At 40.8% G+C, this 20,437-nt stretch overlaps 1 pseudogene; it reads right to left on the reverse strand.

The window, feature by feature from the left end:
- The window catches only part of LOC124283134, a 39,011-nt pseudogene extending 18,942 nt beyond the window's left edge, over nt 1–20,069 (reverse strand).
- Between the last annotated feature and the right edge of the window lie 368 nt (nt 20,070–20,437).

Consider the following 20,437-nt stretch of genomic DNA (forward strand, 5'->3'; position numbering starts at 1 on the left):
GGTTGATGCTCTTCTGATGGTGGACTGTGTATTTCTATCTCTATGTCGGGTGATGCTCGGGGAGACCTGACTGTAGACTTGTGTGCAGACTTGTGTGGTGACCTGTGAGGCGATCGACGTGGTGATCTGCGTGATCTGCGTCTATGGGTTGACCTTCTCGGAGACCTGTGAGGAGAATGTTGATAGCTTCGCTAAGCTCTTGTGTAGTCAGGTGTCCTTCGCGGGCCTTCGCGAAGCTTCCTCTGCGTCCGGTCCTGGGGAACGGCGACTTGACCTTCGCGAAGGCTTCCGTGAGGTCTGGTGGTCTGAGTCCGCATCTAAGGATGAAGCCGAGGAAGGTGATGATCTATCCCGCCTTCGCGAAGGCCTTCGCGAAGGCTGTACATCTGGGTCCTTCGTCGAGGTGGTCTGCGACTTCCTTCGCGAAGGTGGCTTCGTCGTGGCTGCTACGCTGACGGGGGTGCCTCTGGGGTGTCGTCTGCGTTGGAACCTTCGCGAAGGCTCAGGCCTTGGGCTGGCTGCTTCTCCAGTCTGTAGTGGCCGTCCATCATGATCATGATTTGCCGCAACAGTTCATCTGGGATGGTCTGCGACGGTAGTCAGGTGCCCTCTCTGCGATGTTAGCGGGCGGGGCCCTCAGGGAAGTCGCCTGACGCCAGTGTAGAGACATCAGGCTGCATGGCGATCTCTGCTGATGTCACTGTAGCTGTCTCCGGGTCGCTTCTTGTGGCGGCGACGTTGGGGATGATGATCGGCTGATCATCGTAGAGGCCCAGTTCAGCGGCTGGAACGATCTCGCTTGAGAAAGTCCTAGTAGACTTCGTTGATTTCCCCTCAGAGGTCGACGCTGCCCTGGGGTGCGAAGTCTGCGCTGAGTGTTGGTAGCTTACGGGACCCTCAGGAAGATCATAGAATATCAGCGCGTTGGTACATCAGGCTGCATGTTGATCTGCGCTGACATCACTGTTGCCGACATCGGTCATTCTTTGATGTACATCAGGTATGATGATCGGCTGATCATCATACAGGCCCAAATCTGCGACGGGAACAATCTCGGCTGAGAAGGTTCAAGTAGACTTCGTTGATTTCCCCTCAGAGGTTGCGTTGAGATGCAGTAGAAACCCTCTAGTCTTCGGCTGCGGCGATGGGATGTCTGGGGAAGCAGGACGCTTCTTGGAGGCGGGCGGACTACGCCCCACGCCTCTCCACCACTCTAGCGAACACCAGACGGGAGGGGGTCGACCAACAGCAGTAGACTGGCGAGGGTTCAGGTGTATCAGTCATGGCTAGACTCTGCATAAGCGACCTATCTGCTGCGCGTTCTCAAACGCAAAGTATTTATTTATTAAAGGCAGAATTGGATAATTTAGTACCGCAACTGCAACGTGAATAAAATGAAACATGGCGCAGTACAGCTAGGGCATATTAAATGCGGATCAGCAGCAGAATAAAAAACGTAATGTGCAACTGTACAGAATTTTTATCAACGTAATCCACTGAAACAACACGGCGTCCCGTGAATAAACAGTAGAAACACGACTAAATATCAATATATAATTGTTGAAGGATACTAGCTAACCTCTATAGATGTCTATACGAGGTAACTAACTAAATATAATCAAAGGATATAGTGTGTCGGGAGACACAGGCGCTCTCACGTCCAGCTCACTGGGCGAAGAAGGAGAGAGTGAGGCACATGGGTGGAGGTGGCGCCCTCGTTCCCGCGCTTGTGGAAGGGAGGTAACTCGTGGTGAGTACTAATTAGTGATTTTACATTGAAGGGAGCTTCAATTAGGGAGATACAAGTGTTCCACTATGTTCGCAAGAAGAAGAAGACAAGCAAAAAGAGCATGAGTCAGGATAAGGAAAAATATATCAGTAACATGAACCGCCATTATGGTCTAAAAGTTGTGCATCAAACTTTTGTTTATGGCAGTTAAGCCTTTGTTCAGCACTTAAACATGCAGTGTTTCAACACAGAGCAAGGCTACTTGAACATTTAACAACTCTAAATTGAAAAGGGAACCAAAAACTGTATCTTCAAATGTGTACTACTAAAACCATACACACACTTGAACCTTAAAATTTCACAAGAAGAACAAGGGGGGTCTGGGGTACCAGTAGTCTGTCTCACAGTCCCTGAACAACATTATTTTCCTCAATGCTTAGCCCTCCCTGCAGCGCTGAAGATCTAAATGAAGCAAGTCTAGATTTCCTCAGGTTCACGAATCTCTGGTTTCCCTTGGGCTCCTTTTCAATTTAAATGGGTTTATTTGCTACTATCAAAATTATATGTATTCAGGGACTAAACGTTAGTCTAGGGTACCAGGGATACAGTGTGTTAACTCACCTGGCTTAAATCCAGGGACTAACTCTGTGGGGGTCTCTAAGGCAGAGGGGGTCTGGGGTACCAGGGATATCTCTGCCCGTGTATTCACCCACAGGTCTGGATTCTGGGCAACGGTTTGCTGAAAGCAATACAATCATGTTGTGTGTATAAAACATGATTCTAAGTGCATGGCTTGAACTAAACACAATTGTCCATGAGCTTCCACATACTAAACACAACACACATTCGTCTTTCTGGTTATTTACCTTTGATTTTAACACACAGCTGCCAAATTTCCATTCCTTTCAAGAGACTTCTAAAAGTATTACTTTATTAAATCTGCTGTCTCGCTAAACTGTGAAACAACAGATAATAGGTTACAACAGGTTACAATAGGTAACAGACTGAACCATGCTTAATGAATACTACACACAAGGCAATGTATTCAGGTAACATTTTGGATAAGAGATACCCTGAAAATGTCTTTTCCGTTAGTTATTTTTCACACATACGAAAAAAGTTATTTCACCTAAACATATTGCCTCAACAAGAACATGATTGTCTAGAATGAGTATGGTTACCATGGATACACAGCTTTAACAATATACAGTACTATCACGGCTTAACACTGGCTTAACATTATATTGAACATATATGGGACATAGAACCAGGGTATTTGGCCTCATGAATGAACCCTTGAACCGCCAGCCTACCTATCTTCTTCAGTTTAGTTAAAATGCTTTCGCATCATGTTCCTCCTCTATTTTTGATGCTTCTTGCTGCTTTGTTCAGAGTTTGAGCCATGTGAAAGCAAACTTTGGGAGTAAAGCTCACCAACATATGTTAACCACTCTGGCCAGTGAGTACAGTGAAGGCAAACCAAGAATCATGATCATATAAATCATGGAATAGTTATAACAATCAACAGATCCTGGCACACCTAAGGGATGCCACTCTGACAAGAATTGTAACATTAGCTCTCAATAACCATAACCATAACATTCTTACAAAAATATTCCACTACTTCTTTAAAGGGCGTGGCGGTGGGGTAGCGTAGTGGTTAAAGCATTCGTTCGTCACGCCGAAGACCCGGGTTCGATTCCCCACATGGGTACAATATGTGAAGCCCATTTCTGGTGTCCCCTGCCGTGATATAGCTGGAATATTGCTAAAAGCGGCGTAAAACTAAACTCACTCACTCACTCACTTTTTAAAGGGCATATAGAAGTTGGAGTACTAAGTAAGGATAATTATCAGGAGGCAGTAAAAGAAATGTTATGAAATGGAAAGCTCTCATGATCAATCTGGAGGAAATACATGTTGTACCAATCAATAGGCTCAAGGAGAGGGGCATAAAACCTGTATCCCCTGAGCAATAAATATAGCAGCCAAGAAACAAACAGAAAACATAATGGAAATACTGGGGTATTAGATTTAACATAAATTGTTTAAATTTCCCCACATAGTTTATTTACTTGATGCTATGTTGATCCATTAATCAGCCCACAACCTTCTTTTAACCCTCTACAAACAGACGGTGAAGAATCTTACACACAATTACCACTGCTGTATGCTCACATTGGTTGCCACGGAAACTGAACATATTTTTTCCTTATCCCAAGTTTACCTTTTTCGCATTCTTCCTGCGTTTGATGCAGGTAACCAAGACGACAGCCAAGATAAGCAGGGCCACAACACAGACAGGTACCAGGATGATGAGAATTGTTTCCTTCGGCATGCCTGCAACCAGAAGCAACATGTGGTTTATATGGCTGCCTGAGTCCCAGTGACAGTCGCTGGAGGAGGGGCATTAACTTCATGTCAGTCCATCTGAAACCTTTGGTAACACAGGTGCCTGTAGTGCATGAATGTCCTGTGCTAAGTTTTCTGTATCACAGCTGTGAGTGATTGAGTGAAGGTGAGTGAAAGTGACTAAAGGTTAGTGAGTGAGTGAGAAAAGGTGAGGGAGAGAGGAAGAAAAGGAAGGTGAGGGAGGGAATGAGTGAGTGAAGGAGTGAGAGAGTGAAGGTGAATCAGTGAGTGAGGAAGTGAGGGAGAAAGGGACTGAGGGAGGCAGGGAAGGAGTGAAATTGAAGGAATGAGGGAGGTAGTGAGGGAGGGAGTAAATGAGTGAGTTGACGTCTGCTACAGTCTGCTCCATCACAAATGCCTGTAGAATATTTATTCAGGACATATTCAACAAATTTATTGGAAGGGAAAACAATGCTCCAGATTTTGATGGTTTCACACATTGGGCACAATCAACAGTTTCATCTTCTCAAGTGTCCAAGCACTTCTCCCACTCAGAAACTATTAACAATGTCACATTGAAGTAGTCTGCTTCAGCATCAAAAGGGCAGACCGCCTGCTGCTGAGCCCCCATCAAGAGACAGACAAACGAAAATCATTACTAAGTGACACACTTTCATTACACACACAATAGTCTACATTGTTCTCCATGTTAAAATTTTCTCTTTATTTTACAATTATCTTACTTGTGAAAGTTCACAAATTTTCTGCTTGTAGATAAACAATTTGAAAATGTCTGTTTATATGTTAGCTTTGTTCTAAGCATATATTAAACCAGATAGAAAAATATGTCCGCCTGTCTTTTCACAGCATTCAGTCAGCAATAGTCCAGCTGTAAGTGGAGGTCTGTAAATAATCAAGTCTGAACCATACAATCCAGTCATTGACAATAGGAGCATCAATAGTCACTGGGATATGACTGGTCTTCTCCACCTGCACGTAAACAACACCCTAGATAACCAATTGCAAACAGACCCCTAGTTAACTGCTTTGTAACAGTACCCTTGTTAATTGCTTGTAAACAGTATGCTAGTTAACCACTTGTAACAGTATCCTGGTTATTGCTTGTACACCCCCCCTAGTTAACCATCCCTACTTGTGTATTGCTTGTAAACATCCCCTAGTTAACCACTTGTGTATTGCTTGTAAACATCCCCTAGTTAACCACTTGTGTATTGCTTGTAAACATCCCCTAGTTAACCACTTGTAACAGTATCCTGGTTATTGCTTGTACACACCCCCTAGTTAACCACTTGTGTATTGCTTGTAAACACCCCTAGTTAACCACTTGTGTATTGGTTATTGCTTGTAAACATCCCTAGTTAACCACTTATAACAGTATCCTGGTTATTGCTTGTAAACATCCCCTAGTTAACCACTTGTGTATTGCAAACATCCCCTAGTTAACCACTTGTGTATTGCTTGTAAACATCCCCTAGTTAACCACTTGTAAACAGCAGCCTAGTTTCTGCTTATGTTTACTGGATAGGTATAAATATAGCAATATTCCAGCAATATCACGGCTGAGGACACCAGAAATGGGCTTCACACATTGTGCCCATACGGGTAATCGAACCCGGTGTAACAGGCCAAACTTTCCTAATTCATAGTTATGAGTTAAGATTATAAGTCACATCGGCAATATTGCAGCCATATCGTGACTAGAACACCTTTTAAATTCACAGTAAGCACAGTTAACTTATAAAAACATGTCGACGAACGACAGTAAAACAACTTGAATATCACAGAAAAGAATTGAAAACTAGTATCTACTTTTAAAATTTGATTTTTATTTTGAACAATACAATATAAAAACTGGCGAAGAGCATGATAGTCAAGAGTAGTATTGAGATATTTCATATAACAAGTTGTAGGACAGCACTATGTTGTGGTACGAAAGCCCACCTGCTTCCTATGCTAGGTACTTCCTCTTTGGTTTCTCATGATTGCACACGATAACAAGCACATTTAACCATTATTACCAATGACCTTTAACCTTGTAGAGGCCAGACTGTGGCGAGACATTTGATTTCACATCAAAACTGTTCCACTTTGAATTGCACTACAAGCATGTAGCATTACATGAGACAAAACGATCAAAATACATTCTGTGTGTTTTCAAGCCAATTTCTAAATAATTGATCTATTTGGAAATCTGTCAGAAGCTGTTCACTGGCGGCTATTTTTGTTTGAGCGGTTGTAATTTTTTCCATGAACTTGACAGCATAATGACTGGGCTGGTTTAGCCAGTGCTGTGTGATGTAGTGATTGAATCACTGAGTGGGGCTTAACAACACTTTGAACAGCATTTAAGTTCAGTTAGAGCGTTTAACTTAATGTTGTAGGAAACTTGGACTTTTGTCAGTCCATGACCTACAGGTGTGAGTTGTTTTTGTTTTCAGACAATGAAAGTGGTGCAATCAACTTAATAATAGTCCATTATTGGATCCCTTGTATTAGTGACTTACTTAGAAGATAAAGCTACTCTGTTTTCAATTTTGTGGTCCTTGAGCGGTCTTAAATCAACGATAAAGGACCGCAAAATTGAAAACAGAGTAGCTTTATCTTCATTCTAGCACGACTGATAAGCATTTTGAAACCGAACTGTTTGGCGCGCAATAACACAAGGTGCGAAGAGGACTTTTTCCTGGAAATCGCTTGGAATCGTTCCGTTGAGGGACAGGTTGTGTAATGCGCGAAATAAGACATTTTCAACAACATAAATGCTTTATTTCAGGAACCAGTATGCTTGTATTTGTAACAAGTAGCATACATAAATAAAAAAAATACAGTTTATACTGTGAGCAAGTACAATTATTTGATTTTTCTCAAGCGAATTATTGATCTCCTCTACTGTATGACAATCGACTCGCCCAAATTCAAGCCGTGAACTCGCTAAGTTTAGTCGCCGCTAACTTTATTCACGGAAATAATTGTTGATAACCATCCTACAATTCCCAATTGGGAAAAGACCCGACATGCCACGTTTTATGTGGGATACATGGACAGTGGAAGTGGAAGGACTGGGCATTACGGCTGGGACGGAAGCGGTCAGGTTAGGACGTGTGGGCCGACGTGTGTTGTCGACGATAACACACGTAGATCTGGACCCGGTTTGAATATACTGCCGCTTTTGCGCTGCTGACGGATTTTCCAGCTTTGTAGTTTCTTCACTGGGATTAGGGTCAAGAAATTCTTCTTCAAACCATTCGCTTTTTACCAGTGTATGAAATAAGGCCTGTCCGACCGACCGAGACAGGCTAGACTCCTGCCGGACAGCCTAATATTACAGCTAGTCAGCCCGATGGACGGGTGAAAAAAACATTCAGATAACGTGTCCACTGGCACTGTATATTTAGTGTTTAAGAAGGACTGGTTAAATCTCTTCTGGGCTTGTAAGTTTTTGAAGTTACCAGACCAGATGTCTGCCTGGGTTTTTGGCTTATTTCAAACACTGCTTTTTACTTCAAAAACACCAGAGATGCTGCCGAGACAGAAATTGCCGATGTCCGACATGTTTGTTCACAAACAATAGGGTCAACGAGTTCGTTGTATTCATACGCGGTGAACTGGTCATTTTAATTAGCGGTCTTAAACTGTCATTGAAATAAGGTTTTGATGAACTCTCAGCCAAACAGAATCGAGTATTACACAATGTCGTGCTAGAATTGTCATTCAAGATTATTGTACTTTTCCTGGTACAGGTATGGTACTGACAAACCCAGAAGCATAAATAATGCGAGCCAGGATTCAAACTCAGAATCATGGGTTTCTGGCATGCTCAGTGAATAGTAACATAGATAATCACTGCACCAAGAAAATAGTCAAACTACTAAATAGAAAATAGACAAACCTGAAGATGGTTCAATAGCACCAGTTTTGTTTTCACCTTTCCGTCCAGGAGTTGTTTCCCCTGAAAACATCCCAGCACCAATGGAACTTGTGGCCATCACAGGCGGTGCTGTTGCCATGTGTGACCATGTTGTTGGTTTTAAATCTTTTGTTGGTTGGGTTTTCACAGTCTTATCCGTAGGCAAGATATTATTTGTCTTGGGTGCGGTAGGCACTTTTAGAGGCGTTGACTGGGATGTTTGGATGGTGCTGTATGAATCGATGACGTCTGCAGATGTCGATGCCATGTTGGAGGTCGAGAACTGTTCAGAAATTGATGGAATGATGACATCAGTCTGTGACTGAGTTGCTGTCAGAGGAAGGCTGGGAGTCATGGAAACACTTCTTGAAAACCCTGATGAGTATTCTGTGCTTGGATTCAGAGAAGAAGATGGAATCCAAGATGGTGGCATGCTTTGGGCCGTTGGAATCACATCTGCTAAGGGAGGAACAACGTTGCTATCCAAGCCTGTCCTTGATATGTACACACTGGCATCCTGTGAGGTTGATGATGTTGCTCTAATACTGATGTATGGAGACTGTAAGTTTGATACATTCTGGTTTGCCAATTGTGCCTGGGTCGACGCGACATCCGTAAAGGAAGTGGGACTGACATTTGTAAGTCCATCGCTTTGTGCTGGCACCTGGGATGAGGTCACAGAGGCCGATGGAGACAGATGGGCTGTCGGTATGACCTCTGACCCTCTTGATCCAGCAGATGTCATCTTGTGTAACTGTTGCAGGAAGCTCCCCTCATTTCCTGCAAAATTAAATTACAAGCTGTAATGATTCGTAAATCATTCAACTGTATCTCTGACATGCTTACTGCTTAAATAATGACAATGTAAATTTTGAAAATCAAATATGGTATTATCGATAAGGAAAACAAGAGGACAAAGTCATCAACATCCCCTGCAATGGCAACACACTCTTCATGAATATGTCAACTAGTTATGACTATGTCAAATGTTTTTACATGTATAAAGCAGTGAGTGAGTGAGTGAGTTTAGTTTTATGCCACACTCAGCGATATTCCAGCTATATGGTGGCAGTCTATAAATAAACAAATCTAGACCAGACAATCCAGTGACAAACAGCATGAGCATCGATCTATGCAATTGGGATACGATGACATGTGTGGAAGGAGAGGATTGAAAGCTTTCAAGTTCTGCTCCAGGAGCACTGCCACCAAATTCAGTCAAAGTCAAACTTGATGCCATGGAAATGCAAAAAGATATTTTATTCAGAGATCCAAAAGCACCAAAAGGCACCAGTTCAACACCAGACCTATGTGCCAGGTTTGGTGATAAAATATTGAACAGTATTTATGTTCTGGTCTGGAAAAGACGAATGTGCATGGATTGATGGACACATGGATGCACAGACAGTCCATTTTAACCCCTACCCCATCCCCCCAAAAACACATCACAGGGGAAAATTAGCTGTAGTTTCATCATATAACCTGGCAGTTACATATTGTGTAGCAAATATCTCATTAGCAATACCTTGAATTCAAAATGTGTTTGGTTATATTCAGCCTACTTTTGTTATTACATGGTTTATTAATTATTAGTAATCAGGTTTTATTAGTTATTAGTATGTCCAAAATATTGGTCAGAATATTAAATGAAGATAAACAAGTGTTCTTCAAAGCCATCTTTTAAATGTATAGTCATTTTGTTGGGTGAGTGAGTGAGTATGGTTTTACACTGCTTTTAGAAATATTCAAGCAATATCACAGCCAGGGATACTAGACATGGGTTTTATACATTCAACCATGTGGGGAATCGAACCCGTTGTTGGCATGACAAGTGAACACTTTAACCACTTGGCTATCCCTATGACCCTTGGTGAATACAGAAACCGTGACATGGAACAAAAGTGCCATGGACACTTGTCCTGTAGTGCTACCTTGAAGCTGCCTCTCAACACTTACATATGTTACAGAACTGGTGGCCAGATTATTTTACAAATTTTACTTCATATTTGGATTTGACAATCCACTAAGTAATTAAATAAAATGCCTCTCTAAAATGTATGAAAGTAGTTCAACAGGAAATTTGTGCTCTATGGCCTGAGACTGAATTCCTTATCAGTGAAATATTACACCCTTAAAGTCTTGCCGGAAACAACGACTGGTGATGGAGTTTTTTAACACAATAATCAACATAATTAATGCACTCCTTTAATAATGACACCAGTAATGGGACAGTCATAAATGTGGGGGTGAAGGGTTTTCATATTGATAGTAATAATATTTCAAGACTAGAATTATATTGCAGTGGCTGAGTGGGGAGAGATTGCTGACTCTGGTGATTAGGTGCATGACTTTCAGAGTTAGTGTTCCCCCTAGGCACATTTAGGAGGGTGCCGCGCCCTGCCCCTTCTTTTTCAACAGTGTTTGACTTTACAACAACCCGTGTGTATTTTCCGAATTTTAGGACGGAGTTCTCTCCCTTTCTAGGGGAGCCGCAAAATTGTTTTGATAATGGCATTTAAACCATGGCGAAGTCAAAGGTGTTTAATTCGCCTTACGAATCACAATGCCTACCAAGGAAAGAATCAAGAGGAAAAGAGAAGAAGCGGTGAAGGTTGAAGCAAGGAAGTGTCGCTGACTAATAGAGTTTTTCGCTCCGAATAGGTATGTGCCTGTAAGTTCGTGATTTTAGGCCGTTGATTTCCCTTTCCTTTTCACATGCCTTTCAAATAAAAAACCTTCATTTATTAAAGACAACGATGTGTGAACTACATGGGATGTATTTTGGTACGTTTGGGGGACCGATATTCATGTGACTGTGCTGTTTAGGTGAAAATCTGAAACTCGAAAATGTCCACCATTTTGAATCCATCGGCAATATTTGAAATTGATCTTGAATTATTTTGTTGTTTGTCCTGGGAAATGAAATAGTTAAAACAGCTTGCATAACAGCTCAACATAGTAGCCTTGTTTTTAGTGTTTAGTGCCGATTTCATAAAAAAAGTAAGTCTTGAAGGAGTAAAACTTTTTTACGATTTCAAACAATGGGAAGCCACACCCTTGTCGAAGCTCTCCACAGTAGATACTTATGTTTCGGTGGTGTATTTTTGGTGTATTTTTTCAGACCGGACTTAGACGAGTCTGAGGTAGTTTCCTATGAAAACTCAAGGGCACACGAGACAGAGTCAGCTAATCTAACAAAGAAAGATGGTGGTCACAAGACATAAAGTACTGGTCACACCCAACACCACATATCTATCAGTGCTTGATCTGAGGAAGGCTGGAGATCCTTCTTTCCTGAGGCCTAAAAAAAAAAGGCTTGTGGTTCCGATTTCCCGACCGACCCTAAATATTCCCGCTGAGCCTAACAATTTTACTCACCACATAATAAATTAAATTTATTTTCTGACACATGAGACGTGATGAGTAATGTAAAAATATTTTGCAAAAAAACAAACAAACCCTACCTACCTACCCTAGTTCTGAAATGTAGGAAATCGGAACCATAACATTTATTTTTTTTTGGCCTGACTTTCCATGGGGATGCTGAGGTATCACATTTATTAATAGTAATAATGCTGTCATGACATTTGACTTTTAGAAGATTCTTCTTTGTGTCCCAGAGAATCATGATCAAGTAATTTGTGTTAGTATTTACCTGTGATGACCAGTAACCTATTTGAAATAGAATTCTATCTGGAATAAAATTAATTTTAATGATTTAATTGATTTTTTTATAATTACATGCATTTTTTTCTTTTCAGATAACACAGCTGGCAGAGCATTTCGGACTTAATGTCGACCAAACACAAATTGAGTGTATCCAAACATTGTTCAGTTACTCTCCATTCATGCAACTGTGATTCTGTCCACTTGTGAAGTTGAGAGAGCGTTCTCAAAAGTGAAACTGATGGTGACAGATCATAGAAACAGACTCAGTGTTCAAAATTGCCACAGACTTCTCATGATTAGCCTGAATGCATCGTCAGTTTCAGACATTGACTTGAAGAAAGTTGTTAACAGATACTTTGCAAGAAAGAAAAGAAAACTGTAAATTGTTGTTTGCGTGTTTTGTGAAATTGTAAACAAATGTGGCAACAGATTAATGTCTTGAAATGCTTTTTTCCCCAAATGTTTATCTTAAAATACAAAATGATCATGAGAAGAGTAATAAATGAACTTTAAAATTTTATAATTATAAGAGCACTTGACTTCATATACATTTTGTTATTGTTATTTTTTCAATAATCCTCACCAAAATGCCCTTTTTGATTATGAAGTGCCCTTTTCTTTAAAGTTACCCTGCCCTTTCTGAATCCTAGGGGGAACACTTAGAGTGTATGTTTGAATCCCAGATAGGAGTCAACCCCAAAAACAAAAGTAAATAAAAGTTTATATTTATTAATTGTTGTTTTTCCAGTTAAGTTATACATTGTTTACTTTCAGTACATAATACTCCCATAAAAAGTCTGAATGCATGAAAGCTTACTACTTATGATAAGAATTGTGTGCACACTCCAGCATCCCACATCTGGATCCACAGATAACCCTCCACCCACTACATACTATGGCCAATGAATACGACTGAGTTGTTACTCTTCAAGGTAAGATGCCTTGAGCGAGTGCGTAGGAATGGTTTTATGCTTCTTTTAGCAATATTCCAGCAATATCACAGCAGGGGACACCAGAAATGGGCTTCACACATTGCACCCATGTGGGGGATCGAACCCGGGTCTTCAGTGTTACGAGCCACCCCATCGCCCCTGCTATGACTTCAACAAGTCTGACTGTGTCAAGCAATGATCAATGAGTAGTGTTGTTGTGAATTTATACCACTACCTAGATAAAAAGCACTGAACCCAACACACTGATTATATAAAACGATTATATTGCAATTTGACTTGATAGGTTATAAACAGATTGATGAATCAAGTGATGTAACTCCTATTTTGGAAATTTTAGAAAATTTCTTTGATTATATTTCATTTCATAAATACTCTGCACCCACTCTCTGCCATAGGCACTTCTGAGAGTGAGTGAGTGAGTAAGTGAGTGAGTGAGAGAGTGATTTTACAATGCTAAGTGTATCAATATTCCAACAATCATTTTATTGTTTTATTATGCGTGCATATGAACTTAGCACGGTGTATACATCTATAGTTCTATGCATACAACATGTCTAATGGCAGTACATAGCAACAACAGCTATATTCAGAAAATTCATCAACGTAAACAAACATTACAAATGGCTGCCATACCCATACAGCAATGGCTGCCCCACTTAACATGGATCCAATGGGTGTGCAATTATATGGCACCAATTATCTGTTTCCAAAAATAAGTTGCTTGAAACTGGAGCACTGGCAGCAAGGAATGGTTGCTCACATCTCACAGGAAATTAAACACACTTTTTGTGCATTAGCCCCCACTAATTTGAACACCTACAAAACATCTTCTGTGTATCTGCTTCCTCGAGGGGCACATGCTGCGTCGTGTGGCAGTTGGCCAAATAAACCTCTTGTCAGGAGCAGATAATTCAGATAGATATCACTGGCGTATTTGACAGATGTCTGATGAGAGATGTTCATTTGTTAATCTGTTTGCATTTCATTATCTTGATGCTGATTGTCCTCTGATCTAAGGAGAGAATAAGATTAATGCTGATTCGAGTGAGTGAGTATGGTTTTAAGCTGCTTTTAGCAATATTCCAGCAATATCATGGCGGGGGACGCCAGAAATAGGCTTCACACATCTAACCCATGTCGAGAATCAAACCTGGGTCTTCGGCTTGATGATCGAACGCTTTAACCATTAGGCTGCCCCACTGCCCCAATGCTGATTCGAACAATGTACAGTTACATCAAGACGTGTCATATTAATGTGAGAAGAATGTCAGAAGTCTCACATGTTTGGTGAAACCAATCTTGTAGGTATGGTGCTGAAAAACCTATCCACATCACATTCGGGTCAAACTGGGATTTGAACCCACAATGACCAAGGGACACAACTCTGCACTTTGAACTAAGGAACCTTACATGACATGGGTCCTCTTGCCCTCTTTGATCTCATGATGATAGGAACTAAGATGAAATCAGCATGAATTCAGTTTGAGCTCTGAAAGTCAGTTTGTTTAAGATAGGCAATGTGTTTACCCATATAACACTTCACACACAAAACTCACCTTGTATAAATATTCAGTAAGCTCCAAAAGGGGGAGAGGGAAAGGTCTGCACACACAACATCCCCCCTCCCCTTAAAGAACCAAACGAACTGCACAGGCCAGGTTGTCCCATTATCGCCCTAGTGCACTTCCACAACCATTAAAATGGGGAATATGTCTTTAACTGACAAATTCAAACAACTGTCCATGACAGTGTGCTGATAACTTGAAGGAAACTGACATAAAAACACAGTTAACTAAAGCCTTCCGTATATTCAGATCAACTGACTTCAAAATAGAAATATGAGACTTGCGCCTTCCCTATGAACATGTATAACAGAAGCACAACACTTAGCAACTTCCTTTTGGATGTGCTAAAAACAAACAAACCCCAGAAGTTTCAAGTAGTCAGAAGGAAAGAATATCTAGTGAGTGAGTGAGTGAGTGAGTGAGTGAGTGAGTGAGGTGAGGTGAGGTGAGGTGAGGTGAGGTGAGGTGAGGTGAGGTGAGGTCGGGTGAGGTGAGGTGAAATTGGGTTTAACGTCGTGCTTGAGAATATTTCGCTCATATGACGACGTGCATGCGTGTGTATGTGTATGTGCGGCTGCTTGTACTAGCCCAGACTGAAGCTGGTTTTATAGTGCTAGCCCACTGAGATACCATGCCGCAGTGAAGCATGAATACCCTACTCAGACACCTGACTCCGAGCCGACCAGTCCTTGTTGCACCCATTAATGCCAAGCGCCAGGCAGGGACCAACAAGTACCATATTTTAACGTCTTTTGGTATGACGTGGTCAGGGATCGAACCAGCGACCTTCCGCTCTCCGGGAGGACACTCTAACCACACCACGGAGGCAGTCAAGTGAGTGAGTGAGTGGGTGGGTGGGTAAGTGAGTGAGTGAGTGAGTGAGTGAGTGAGTGAGTGAGTGAGTGAGTGAGTGAGTGAGTGAGTGAGTGAGTGAGTGAGTGAGTGAGTGAGTGAGTGAGTGAGTGAGTGAGTGAGTGAGTGAGTGAGTGAGTGAGTACCCTTATCACAATACAAAGCTCAGACAGAAATACAGGATTTCAATGACCATATGCCAAACAATCTTCTATTTCTTCTATGTCGGCAACAAACCTTAGAGGTGAAACAGTTATCTCCCTTTGTTTCGTACTCAAAACAATCTAAGCTCAACCTTTGCTTGAATACTTGAGAAGCTGGATTAGTGTGGTTTAATAACTGAAAATAGAACTAACCAGAAACATGGAACTGAGTGTACCAGTGTACTACCATTCACCTAACATCTGTACCCTAAAATACCGTTATCACAAAACATGCCGAATTATACACCTAACAATAAAAATTAAGTATCCCTGTGTTTCTAGCAGGCTTCCAAGGGTATTTACCCGGGCTGAACTGAAAATTTGTTAAGTTTGAACGACGTAAATATTTCCTCAATTATGATTTCAGAGGAGGAAGAATGAGCTAATGGTTTGGTTTCATTGTGCAATTGTGGAATTACCAATCCCTTTATTCATATCCTCCCATTGTCACAGGGAGGTCGGAAACATTTGGAGCTTTCATCCCTGCCATGAAGATGACATGTACTGGTTTCATATAGTCACGTAGTTGCTTTAGTCCAAACCATTTTAGTGTTATTACCTTCACTGAACACAAAAATCAGTGTGTCCAAAAATTTACTAGCAGTACAGATTCTATACTCATCTCTTTCCAACCAAACACACACACACACACACACACACACACACAGAGAGAGAACTACATGTCTGACAAACTACACACACACACACACACAAACACACAGTGAACAGTGTACTACTACATGAAAAACAAACTGCAGTGAACAGTGTACTACATGAAGAATGCCAAACCTATAGATATGTATTTAAAAAGAGTGTCGAGAGTGAGTGAGTGAGTTGGATTTTATGCCACTTTTATAAAGCAAGATTATGTAGCAGGCAACACCAGAAATGGGCTTCACACACAGTAGCCAATCGGGGGAATCAAACTCAGGCCTTTGGCATGATGCTTGAACCACTGGACAATTAAATATCTGATTATCCCTAATAAATGTTTAATACAGTAAAATACCTTTATAACGAACTCCAAGGGACCACTGAAATTAGTTAGTTATATCCGTAGTTCGCTATTCAGCTTTTTATATGATAATATCAGGTTTATTCTGGACTTCCCTATAGCCGTCAGTTCGTTATATCCGTGTTCATTATAAAAGTATTCTACTGTAGTAGGAATGTATTTTTTATTCACTGATATCATAAACAAGCACAAATATTAAGAGGTACATGTACCTAATTGTCTGTCCTACTTCAGTGATTAACAACTTAATGTATTTATTGATATATGTGTTTCCCTCTGTATGGATGTAGTAAGCAAGGTGGCCTTGTGACGATGACAATGTTCTATTCTTAATTTGATGGGTAAACCAATACTGACAGCACTGACAAGAGAATAGCCTTCACCTATCTGATTTCCGAGAAACTCAAAAACAAACATTAATTGTGCACCAGTTTGTCAGAAAAGGTTAGTTCTGCTGATCAAGGTCACCAGTTGCTACAAATGAAAGAATATTAATAATTTCGCTACCACAAAATGTTTTTCTCTATCACAACATGCATCAGCAGAGCCACTTATTGTGCCCATGGTGTCTCATAATCAAGAGACTTTTCTCCAAAGGTGATTCTGTTCAACAAGCAGTGAATTTGATGACATAATAATGTGACAGTTATTACTCTAGCAGCTCAGACAGGTAATGATGCATACTCCCCAGGAAGCTGAGAACAGAAATTGAAAGTACGCTGACAGTGGAAATAATGTAATGCTTTTAGCATGGTTGATTGTATGGATTCAGCACAAAATAACGGGCGTTGGGGTAGCCTAGACTTTAAAGCATTCCCTTTTCACACAGAAGACCCGGGTTCGATTCCCCACTTGGGTGCAATGTGTGAAGTCCATTTCTGGTGTACCCCGCTATGATACTGCTGAAATATTGCTGAAAGTGCTGTAAAACGACACTCACTCAGCACAATACACACCTGATCCTAGATCAGAGTGAGTGAGTGAGTTTAGTTTTACGCCGCACTCAGCAAAATTTCAGCTATATGGCAGCGGTCTGTAAATAATCGAGTCTGGACCAGACAATCCAGTGATCAACAGCATGACCATCGATCTGCGCAATTGGGAACCGATGACTTGTGTCAACCAAGTCAGCGAACCTGACCACCCGATCCCGTTAGTCACCTCTTATGACAAGCATGGGTTACTGAAGGCCAATATTCTAACCCGGACCTTCACGGGTGATCCTAGGTCAGACTAGACTAACAATAAACTATAAACTAACTATAAATGCCTGTTGGACATTGAATCAGAGGCTTTCCATGGCTGAGTGGTCCATGTGTACAATGATGTACATATGGTTGTCTGTCAACTAACAAACCACAATACCCTGCCTACATGCTCACAATATACAGAGCACATCTCCCATAATTATAACGCAATCATCTCATCCCAAGGTGAACCGTGCTTATAAACCTACATCTAATGACACTTGCCATAATTAGGAAATGCAAGAAAATACAAAAGGTTTGTAAAAATAGATCAGCTATTACTTTAATACTGCGCAGTCACTGATGTGATTATCTTCATATTCACATGGTGTTCTAGGTTCTCGCCATTGTGAGCTACATAATTGCAGGTGTAGTACAGGGAGTGTTCATTGTTCAGTGGCGAAATCACCTACTTTAAAAATATATTTAATATAAGCTTATAAATGAAAGGACAACATCACTTCCATAATAAGAAAAAGTCTCTGCTAAAAGCAGCTACAATTGTATTGTTCTGCATTCATGAATCACAACCAGATAGTACCTGTACCAGGTGTTGATGAAAAGGTGAGGGTAAACTGACCATCTGGTGGCAACAATCACAAACACATGCAAAGGTGAGATGAAGTGAGGTGAAATTGGGTTTAACGTCGTGCTTGAGAATATTTCGCTCATATTTCGTGCATGCGTGTGTACGTGTATGTGCCGCTGCTTGTACTAGCCCAGACTGAAGCTGGTTTTATAGTGCTAGCCCACTGAGATACCATGCCGCAGTGAAGCATGAATACCCCACTCAGACACATCACAGTGACTCCGAGCCGACCAGTCCTTGTTGTACCCATTAATGCCAAGCGCCAGGCAGGGACCAACAAGTACCATATTTTAATGTCTTTTGGTATGACTCGGTCAGGGATCGAACCCGCGACCTTCCGCTCTCCGGGCGGACGCTCTAACCACTACACCACGGAGGCGGTCCACATGCAAAGGTAAGTCAATGCTTTTCAGAATGGTGCGAGGTAATACTGACCACACATCTTAGAGCTGATGAACCCGTCTTAAATATCAGCAAAAGTCCAACATATGTGTTGAACCCACTGCTAACTCCAAATGTACCAAACTTCATTCCATCCAATACAAAAATGGTGTAGTAATGGTCATAAGTATATCTGTCAATGTGTCGGCTATGGAGGCCATATCAAAATCATATCTGAACCTGTTGAACAAATCAGGGTTTTATTGTTGGTTGGAACATGTTAAGTTTCATTGGTGCACTGGTCTCTGAGGAGATGATGTTTTTCAAGCACAATTAACAACCTATGACAAGGGATCCCTAACAACAACATATGCTCAAATGCTTACCCCCATCTGACACATTATACTGACACACCAGCTTGCTTGTACTGTACATGCTTGGCGGTCTGTAAATAATCGAGTCTGGACCAGACAATCCAGTGATCAATAGCATAACCATCGATCTGCGCAATTAGGAACCGATGACATGTGTCAACCAAGTCAGCGAGCCTGACCACCCGATCCCGTTAGTCGCCTCTTACGACAAGCATAGTCGCCTTTTGTGGCAAGCATGGCTTGCTGAAGACCTATTCTACCCCGGATCTTCAAGGGTCTATAACACTTTGCACTGCACTTTTCCTATTAAAATAGGAGCCATTATCCAAACTCCATTAATGATTGTAAAGTTATTGGTAGAGCAAAATTAAGATGGACTTTTTCCCAAGTGCAAGAGATGTCATTTATGATAATTATTGATTAATTGAAAATATCAAAATAAAGATTTGTATTGGACATCTTTGTTTTTATGTTTCTTTGTTTCTTGTTTTATGCTGCATTCAGCAATATTCCAGCTATATGGTGGCACTGCATATCTCCTATAGACATAGAGGGTCATCCACAGATTTAAAAACAATCCATTCAAATGCATTCAAATTATTGGCTGAACAAAAATTCTCTTTGGAATATGTAAATTGCCGTAACTCTTTTAAAAATTAGAACCAAAATTTGAACTACACCTCTACTTTAGATAAAGAAGCTGTTTTCCAAATTTGAAAACCATTTAAACAATACTTTTCAAGTTATTGTTTGAACAACCTTTTCTAAGTTCAAATTTGTATATTGCTGTAATTCTAAAAGACCCATAAAATATCAGAATCAAAATGTGCACTGCTTCACTCCTTTAGACAAAGAAGGTGGTCCCAAAGTTTGAAAACAATCCAAAGAATAGTTTTCAAGTTATTAGTTCAACAAAACATCTTCAGATCAATGGACAGACAAAATAATTTGGAATAACTATATGCCCCCCGACTTTTTAGGTCAGGGAATAATAATGAGCTTACCCTGTGAAGAAACCAGTACACAGAGTATTAACATATTAATTCCATATCAACATTGAGAACAATCCCAAGATTGGTCTCAATAAAACAGTATATAGAATTCAAATTACCACATTAAAAACCGTAGAAGTGTTTGGTGATGCTCAAGGAGCTGCGGCAGCTACTCACGATGACTCCACAAGTTCCCACAATACATCAGTCAGCATGGAACCAAGTGTATCATGCTTTACACTGAAGTGAAATCACGACACTCCAAGTTCATATGAATCAAACTGAGGACTGGTTAGGAAGTACTTCATTAAACAGACATGCGTTAGTTTCTGTTTCGCAAGTGTTTCTACTTGTTGTTTGTATTTGTGGGAAGGCCCTGACTGCATGAACCAATGTTACAACCATCTAAAGGAAATGGAAACAGTCTGATCATTATTATCAAATATAGTTTAAATTATGACATTTATAAGATAATAATAATAAAAGTGCATTTATAATGCACGCAATCCAGACAGATATGCCTGCTCAAGGCGCTGCAAGGGGATTGTATAAAGATAAAAGTCAGATAAATATTATTTCAAACTTATT

Source organism: Haliotis rubra, unplaced genomic scaffold (genome assembly GCF_003918875.1).
Source record: "Haliotis rubra isolate DU_JTF1 unplaced genomic scaffold, ASM391887v1 Scf31, whole genome shotgun sequence".
Lineage (NCBI taxonomy): Eukaryota > Metazoa > Mollusca > Gastropoda > Lepetellida > Haliotidae > Haliotis > Haliotis rubra.